Genomic DNA, 7,848 nt, shown 5'->3' with positions numbered 1-7,848 from the left:
TCCTTCCCTGCTGTTCGAATCCCCTCCGCCTCCCCCGACACGCCACACGGCCCGTGGAGCTGCCTGCACTAGGAAATGGCCCAGGCCGAAAGAACCTGAGGGAGAAAGACAGCTAAGAAATGAACTCAGCAAGTGCTTCCTTTCCACTGCAATCCAGAGTGTTCTAGAAGCTGCCTGACCACCAGCCACATGGCTCGTAGTCCCTAGTGCTAGAGGAGAAATGTGGAGTTGCGAATCTGATGCCTGAAGTGGGATGGGAGTTGGGCCAGCCGGTGCGGACAGGGTTCAGGATTATTTTAGGATGGGAAGGTAGGGACCATGATGGGCTTGGCTTGCCGCCGTCCTCCCGGCCAAGCACAGAGGATCTGCTGACTGGCAGGCTGACGGCGCGAAGCCGGGTGCTGCTGAGGTTGGAGTCATGAGAAGTTGGCACTCCGGGTAGTGATGCCTGGGCAACTGCTAACTCTCTCAAAATGTGTGTGCTCTGCAGAAATACATGGGCTACGATCCACCTTTCTTTGGCTTCACAAAAGTCTCAGTGTCTAGGAGTCAGCTTTGGAACACTCAGCCTTTCCCTTGCTATTTCAGTTGTTCTGGGGTGACCCTTCCTCTGCTTCCTAATGTGACAAAGGGGAAGAGAACCAGCTAGGAAGTCAGAAGACCTCAGTTTGAATTCCGGCTCTGCAATGTCCCAGCTGCAGATTGGGGACAAGTGACCCTACCTGTCTAAGACTTAGTTTTTGCCTCTGTAAAATGGGGATAACTACCTCATATAGTCCTTGCAAGATCTGCAAGACTTAGCTTCTAGGAGTTCACAAATGAATGGCAATGCCCTTCTTTTTCCCTCTTTCCACGCGCTCTTGCTACCGTCTGTGTTATTTTGCCCTTGCCTGGGTTTCGAAGAGCAATTTCGATAATGAATTTGAAAGACTGCAAACAAATTGTTTCAAATGCTTTTCGAAAAGAAGAGGGATTGATTTAAAATAATCAACAGATACTTATTGAGCACTGTGCTTGGGAGTAAAAAGAACTGTAAGAGACCCTTTTGGAGGCTGAAATTACTGACTTGATTGAGATCTTTGAATGATGTGTAGATTTTGATCTTCCTTGCATTTCCTGATACTGAAATCCAGGACTAATTGTGAATTCATTACAGATAAAAAGACATTTTCTAGTTCTGGGTCTAGTGCTACAAAGGAAAACAAATATAGTCCATCAGTTGTCTGTGTTCCCAGAAACGAGGGACTCATGAGTCACTGAGCTCATTCATCTAGTGCCTTCTTGGAGGCTCTAAATTCTGTGCACAAAGACACGGAAGGAGCGTTGGCTAGGGGAGCCCTACTTCGTTCCGAGACACTCTCTTTTTTGCAACACATTTTTCACCTATCAGGGACATCGTTTCCCCATCAAGAACATGAATATACGGTCTCTATCAGAGGTTTCATTTGTGAACATCAGGTGCAAAGAATCAAGGTAATCACACATTTTGGTCCATGACATAATTTCTGTCACCACCAGGTCCTTGTTCTTTTGTATTCCACAAATACGTATACAGTGCCAGGCACTTCCCACGAGCCACGCACTCTTCAGCGCTTTGTAAATTACCTCCTTTACCACTCACAACGACCTCACCTAACGCCCCCTAACAGCAGTTAGCGGTCTAAACTTTATCTCACCATCCACGGGCTGGTTTGGGCTGAGCTGGGTGGGCAGGGCCAGGCAGCGCCTCCTCTGGGTGGGTGTCTTGTACAATCGGAGGGCACAGGTGCTCCTCCTGTGGCCTGTCTCTCCACGTGGCATCCCAGCTTCAAGAGCCCACCTCTTTCCAAGGCTGCTCAGGGCTCCAAGCGGAAGAGGCTCTGTGCCACTGAAACGCTGGGCTCGGAAGTCCCCGCGCAGCACTTCCTCCGTATCCCATTGGTCAAAACCGTCGCAGGCCCCGCCTCTTGTGGGCGGGGCTGCACGCGCAGACGGGAGGCAGACTAGCTGGGGCCATCTTTGGAGATGAGCGGCCCCTCTGTGGGGATGGGGAATCTGAACCCCAGAGGCTGTCACTCGCCCAGAGCCAGTGAGCGGCAGAGCGGGCATTCGGACCCACGCAGCCCTGCCCTCGCGTCCACGCTGTTAGCCCCTGCGCTAGGATCCCTCTCAGCGGTTAGTTTTAAAATATTTCCCCTTTCATTTCTAGTCTCCACTATCATCTTCCTGTTAGGCGCCCACTCTAATATGTTTGCTATATAAACCGAATATGTATATATCTTTGCAAAATATGTTGTTTTGTGAGCATATGTCTTAATTTGCATAAAAGGCATTGTGCTATAACTCTCTCCCTTTCCCCCTCCTTCTCTCCCTCTTTCACTTGACACTGTATTTCTAAGATCTCTCCAAGTTGCTACGTGTGCGTCCAGCACGTGGGGACGCCGCGTCATCCCAGCCCCGCCGGGTACACCCAGTGAGCGTCCCCGCCTTCATTCAGTGTGTAGTTATGCCCCTTCTGCATTTGATGTTTTATTTATTTCCACCTTTTCCTTTATTCTTTTGTCTAGCCAGTCTAGATTAATGGAGTATTCTCTAATCTTTTTGAAAAAGAAATTTAGAATGTTCTTAATATTTTCTCTCTATCTCACACCCTCTTTTGTCCTGTTGCATTGACGTTAGCCTTATCTTCATTATTTCCTATTTCCTCCCTTCTTGGTTTTTTTTTTAATTCACTCTTGGTTCGGTCTTTTTTTATTTTCATATAAATGATTTAAAGCTGTATGTTTTCTTCTGAGTACTACTTTATCTCCCACAATTTTTGAAAATTTTCTATGTTTAAATTTTACTTCTAAGTGTTTTACATTTCTCTTGTTTCCTTCTATAACCCAAGAGTCCTTTAGTAATGAGTTTTCCAGCTTTCAACAAATGAGCCGAAGGGGTGCGGTGAGGGATGTTATTCTTTTGTGTGTCAATTACTACTGCGTTATGATCACAGAACTATGATCTCTGTGATGTTGATTCTTTGAAATTATGGCACTTTTTGTGGCTTAATACATTGGTTGGTTGTTGCAAATATATATATATGTACATATATGTGTGTATAAGTAAATAAGCTATAGCTTATTGGATAGTTCACATCTTCCTATTTTTGCTTTTTCTCATGCTTGACCTGTCAGTTTCTGAGAGGAACATATACAATTTTCTAATTATAATGGTTGATTTATTTCCCCCTTTGGTCCTGTTAGAAGTTGTTTTATGTATTTGAGGCTATATTGATAGGTTTATTCTTATTATTATATCTTCTTGTGACATATTGTTCCTCTTACCAAAATATAATATTCTAATATTCTATTTGTTTTGATGTTTTAAAATTCTCTTTTTGCTGATATTAGTATTAAATATTTCTGTAACATTTTACCTCTCCTGTAGACAACATACTGTTAAATATTCTCTTAAAAATTTAATTAAGGCCGGGCGCGGTGGCTCATGCCTGTAATCCTAGCTCTCTGGGAGGCCGAGGCGGGCGGATTGTTTGAGCTCAGGAGTTCGAAACCAGCCTGGGCAAGAGCGAGACCCGTCTCTACTAAAAACAGAAAGAAATTAATTGGACAACTAAAAATATATAGAAAAAATTAGTCGGGCATGGTGGCACATGCCTGTAGTCCCAGCTACTCAGGAGGCTGAGGCAGAGGGATCGCTTGAACCCAGGAGTTTGAGGTTGCTGTGAGCTAGGATGATGCCACGGCACTCTAGCCAGGGCAACACAGTGAGACTCTGTCTCAAAGAAAAAAAAAAAAAATTTAATTGGGGCCAGGCATGGTGGCTCATTCGCCTGGAATCCTAGCACTCTGGGAGGCCGAGGCAGGAACATCACTTGAGGCCAGGAGTTCAAGACCAGCCTGAGTAAGAGCAAGTCCCCGTCTCTACAAAAAAGTAGAAAAATTAGCCAGGTGCAGTGGCGCATGCCTGTAGTCCCAGTTACTTGGGAGGCTGAGTCAGGAGGATCGCTTGAGCCTAATGGTTTGAGGTTGCAGTGAGCTATGATGATGCCATGGCACTTTATCCTGGGTGACAAGGCGAGATTCTGTCTCCAAAAAAAAAAATTTAATTGGAGAATCTTTATCTTTGGATTGGTGAGTTTAATCCATTTACATTTATTTTACTATTATGTTGGGTGTTAATTCTACCATTTTATTTCATGCCTCATTATATTTTCCCTGTGATCTCATATTCTCTTGGGGATCTTGACTACCTTGCCCAGGGATGTGTGTGCATGGTAGGCGGAGCTAAATCCCCTGGTGGGAGGAGCTAAATCGCTGGTGGGCCAGCATGGGGCACACACTTAGGGTGGGAGAGCCTTTGGTGTTGCCATTTGGACTCAACCAGTCTCCATTCGCCATACCTCAGCATGTGACCCTGCCCTTTGGGAACCTCCACAGAACCTCTTTCCTGGTAACTATTTTCCAAGTTCCATCTCCATGGATTGCAATCGGCTTTCCTTTCAAGAGTAAAAAGCTGGGGAAGGGGAAACTCCATGTGGCTGGCAGATCTGCCTGCACGTATGTTGTATGCATCCACCAAAGTGGGCGTGGAATGCAGCCCTCCTCTCATCCCACTGCCTAGGTGGCACTAGGCTGGCACTGCTGTTTCCATCAAGAAGCATTGCACAGGAGAGAGGAAACATGGCTCTCTCCCCCTCCCATGCCCACCCTCAGGTGTGACATCCTGTCCTCCTCCACCCACACTTTCTGTAGCCCCAGTGTTCCCTGGTTTTGATATCTTTTTCCTCAGATTCACCGACCATTCTCTCACTTATTCGGCACTTCCACAGGTGATCGGGAGAGGGGTCCGAGAGTCAGGGTAAGTTTGCCGTAGTATCTGCCATCAGCACTTCTCAGAAAGTCCTTCTTGGAGCCCTGGAGTTGCTACGGGGACAGGCCGTGGGAAGAGACCAATAGCATTGGCTGTGGTGGCCCTGGCCCCATTCAGCCACTTTCCCTCTGCTTTGTAGAGTGGGAATCTGAGCTAGATTTCATTCGAAAGAACAGCGTCGGGCTGCTGAAAATGGGAGTGTTGAAGTATGTTAAGTCCTTTCTTATTCTAAAATTCCAGGTAACCTCATAAAGCTCCCTGTCTCATGGGGACTCTGTGTTTACAAAGGGTAATAAAGTGCTTGGTGGGAAATGCCTGCGCCACGCGGGCCGTCCTGTATGGAAATGACTCCCACGCGGCTCTGGCTCTGCTCCCTTCCCCGGCACCAGAGAGGAGGCAGCCGTGACTTTCCCCAGCTGCAAATGGGTGACGCTTCGTAGACATACAGACTGCATCTGCCTCTCAGACAGGGTATAAAGGCTGCTGATGTTAGGAATTTTTTTAAAGTGAACCTTGAGATTTGTGAGAGAAAATGCCTGGATGCTGCTGTGAGGGTGACCCTGCAGAATGCCTGTCCCAGCGCAGCCAGGGCCAAGCAGGCGGCAGGGGCCCTGTGGGGAGGCCAGCTGCATCACTTCCATGGTGAAATGGCTGGAACCGGGTTTTCCTGCCCTTTGAACAGGACGCTCAGACAGCCTTTGGGGCACTTTGCTAACATATAAAATGTCACTGGGTTTTCTCCATCATTGACCTTCCTTCTCACTGACCCTGCCCAGTAACCACAGGGGTCACTGTATTGATGCCTCCAGTTCGGCAGCTGAGGGCGCCAGCGGCTGGGCCATGTCCACTGGCTGTCACATGGGTAGGTGCTCTGCCCGCTCAGGGTTTACCCTCCACAGGGCCCCTCAGCAGCCAGGGGTCTGGAGAGGCCAGGCAGGCCTGGAGCCAGACCTGGAGATGGATCAAGGGGAGTTTGGAGAAGCCATCTCAGACCCTATCACTTGGGTGTCGTTGGATCTATTCCGCAGCCTCAGTCCTGGTGGGCAGTGTCTTACAGCAAAGTTAGCAATCCTGAGTTAGGTCTGCTGTGTGAGGAGAGACTCCCCACAGGCATACACCAGTCTACACGGGGTGGTCCCGGACCCCACCAGGCTCTCAGAATATGCGCCGGGGGCAGCTCGGCTGGAGCAACTTCTGCGCGTCTGCAGAGCCCTTGCAAGCCCTGAGCCTGAACTTCCTCCCTCAGAAGCTTGCGGTAGCGGATAAGAGGAAGAGGAAAGAATCTAACACTTGTAGGTAAATTGGCTTCGTCTCAGAGAAGGACTGAGAATCAGACTCAGCCAAGATCTGCAAAGATCAGGGACCTTCAAACATGCACCCTGGTTGAGGGGAATTGGGTGGGATTTATTTTTTAATGTACCTGGTAAAAAATTCAGTGGCAGCTGATCACGCTCACGTGTGAGACTTGGTCCCCTCTGTGTGTAGACCTTACCGGTTCGTCACTACTTATGCAGGCATGTCTCCAAAAACCAGGCCCACTTGCTAAAAAGAATCAGGTCTCCTTAGAGAAATGTCAGAGTCTAGGCTGGAGACAGAAAACGTGTCAGGTGAATCTGGAACATTTTGTCGTAGCAAAAAGCACGGGAGACTACTGTGGTCACGTCCAGAGACACAGGATTCGACTTAAATAGGCTCCCTCTAGCTCGAGATGGAACAATACGAGCATCAGAGAGAATAACAACTGCACTGAACAGTTACGCTTCATCTCTGCTCAGATTCCTAAGTTTATAGTGACACTTCGAAAATCAAAGTCACCTTAGGCACATGCTAAAGAACTAAATCATTATTCTGGTAGCTACTTTTATTTATTTATTTATTTATTTTTTGAGACAGAGTCTCACTCTGTTGCCCGGGCTAGAGTGCCGTGGCGTCAGCCTAGCTCACAGCAACCTCAAACTCCCGGGCTCAAGCGATCCTCCTGCCTCAGCCTCCCAAGTAGCTGGGACTACAGGCATGCGCCACCATGCCCGGCTAATTTTTTCTATATATTTTTAGTTGTCCAATTAATTTCTTTCTATTTTTGGTAGAGACGGGGTCTCGCTCTTGCCCAGGCTGGTCTCGAACTCCTGAGCTCAAACAATCCGCCCACCTCGGCCTCCCAGAGAGCTAGGATTACAGGCGTGAGCCACCGCGCCCGGCTGGTAACTACTTTTAAAGAAAGGTATCTTCTGTGCACTGTACCTTGGGATATAATTGAAGGAAAGTCTTTCTGGAGAAGAATTACACCTAACAAATATAGAAATAATGACAGACCCTATATGAAATCATCCATCTACCTATAATGATCATTAACAGATGCTAAACCATTAGCCGATGGGAACTTTTAATGGAAGGATCAGACCTCGACACCTAAACTCATAGAAAAGCATCGCAAAAAAGAGAAAAGCTTTCTGTGATGGGATGTGCCTCCCGGTGTGAGACAGCAGGAAGTGCACAGAAACGCTGTGAGATATTCCTGCCAAAATCCAAACCTAATCGGACCAAGCACTGCTGTCTATTAATAACTATCTGTTTACAGAAGATAAACGGATAAAGAAATTGTTAAATGACACCATAGCAGAGTATCTACACAGCAGCACTACTGACATTTGGGGTGGATAATTCACTTAGAAGAGTTAAAAATATGTCAACGAATGTAATGTGTGGACCTGTCTGGACCCTCACTCAGACAAACCAAATGTTTCAAAAAAAAGAAGAGATGTCAGAGAAAGTTGAATACTGGATATGTGATCATATTAAGGAATTATTGTTTGTTTGGAGTATGATAATACAGCGTATCCCAAAAGTCTCCATACGAAGGAAAAATTTTATAATGAGTATTGTGTAAATAAAGATACATTTAGCTACAATTTCCCATTTTCTCTATGTATGGTGACTTTTGAGACACCCTGATGAATGATGGTTATGCTTTTTTTAAAAGCTCTTATCTTGGCCAGG

The sequence above is a fragment of the Propithecus coquereli genome, unplaced genomic scaffold (assembly GCF_000956105.1).
Source record: "Propithecus coquereli isolate 6110/MARCELLA unplaced genomic scaffold, Pcoq_1.0 Scaffold88, whole genome shotgun sequence".
NCBI classification, from domain to species: domain Eukaryota; kingdom Metazoa; phylum Chordata; class Mammalia; order Primates; family Indriidae; genus Propithecus; species Propithecus coquereli.
Note: the sequence above shows the minus strand (reverse complement) of the source record.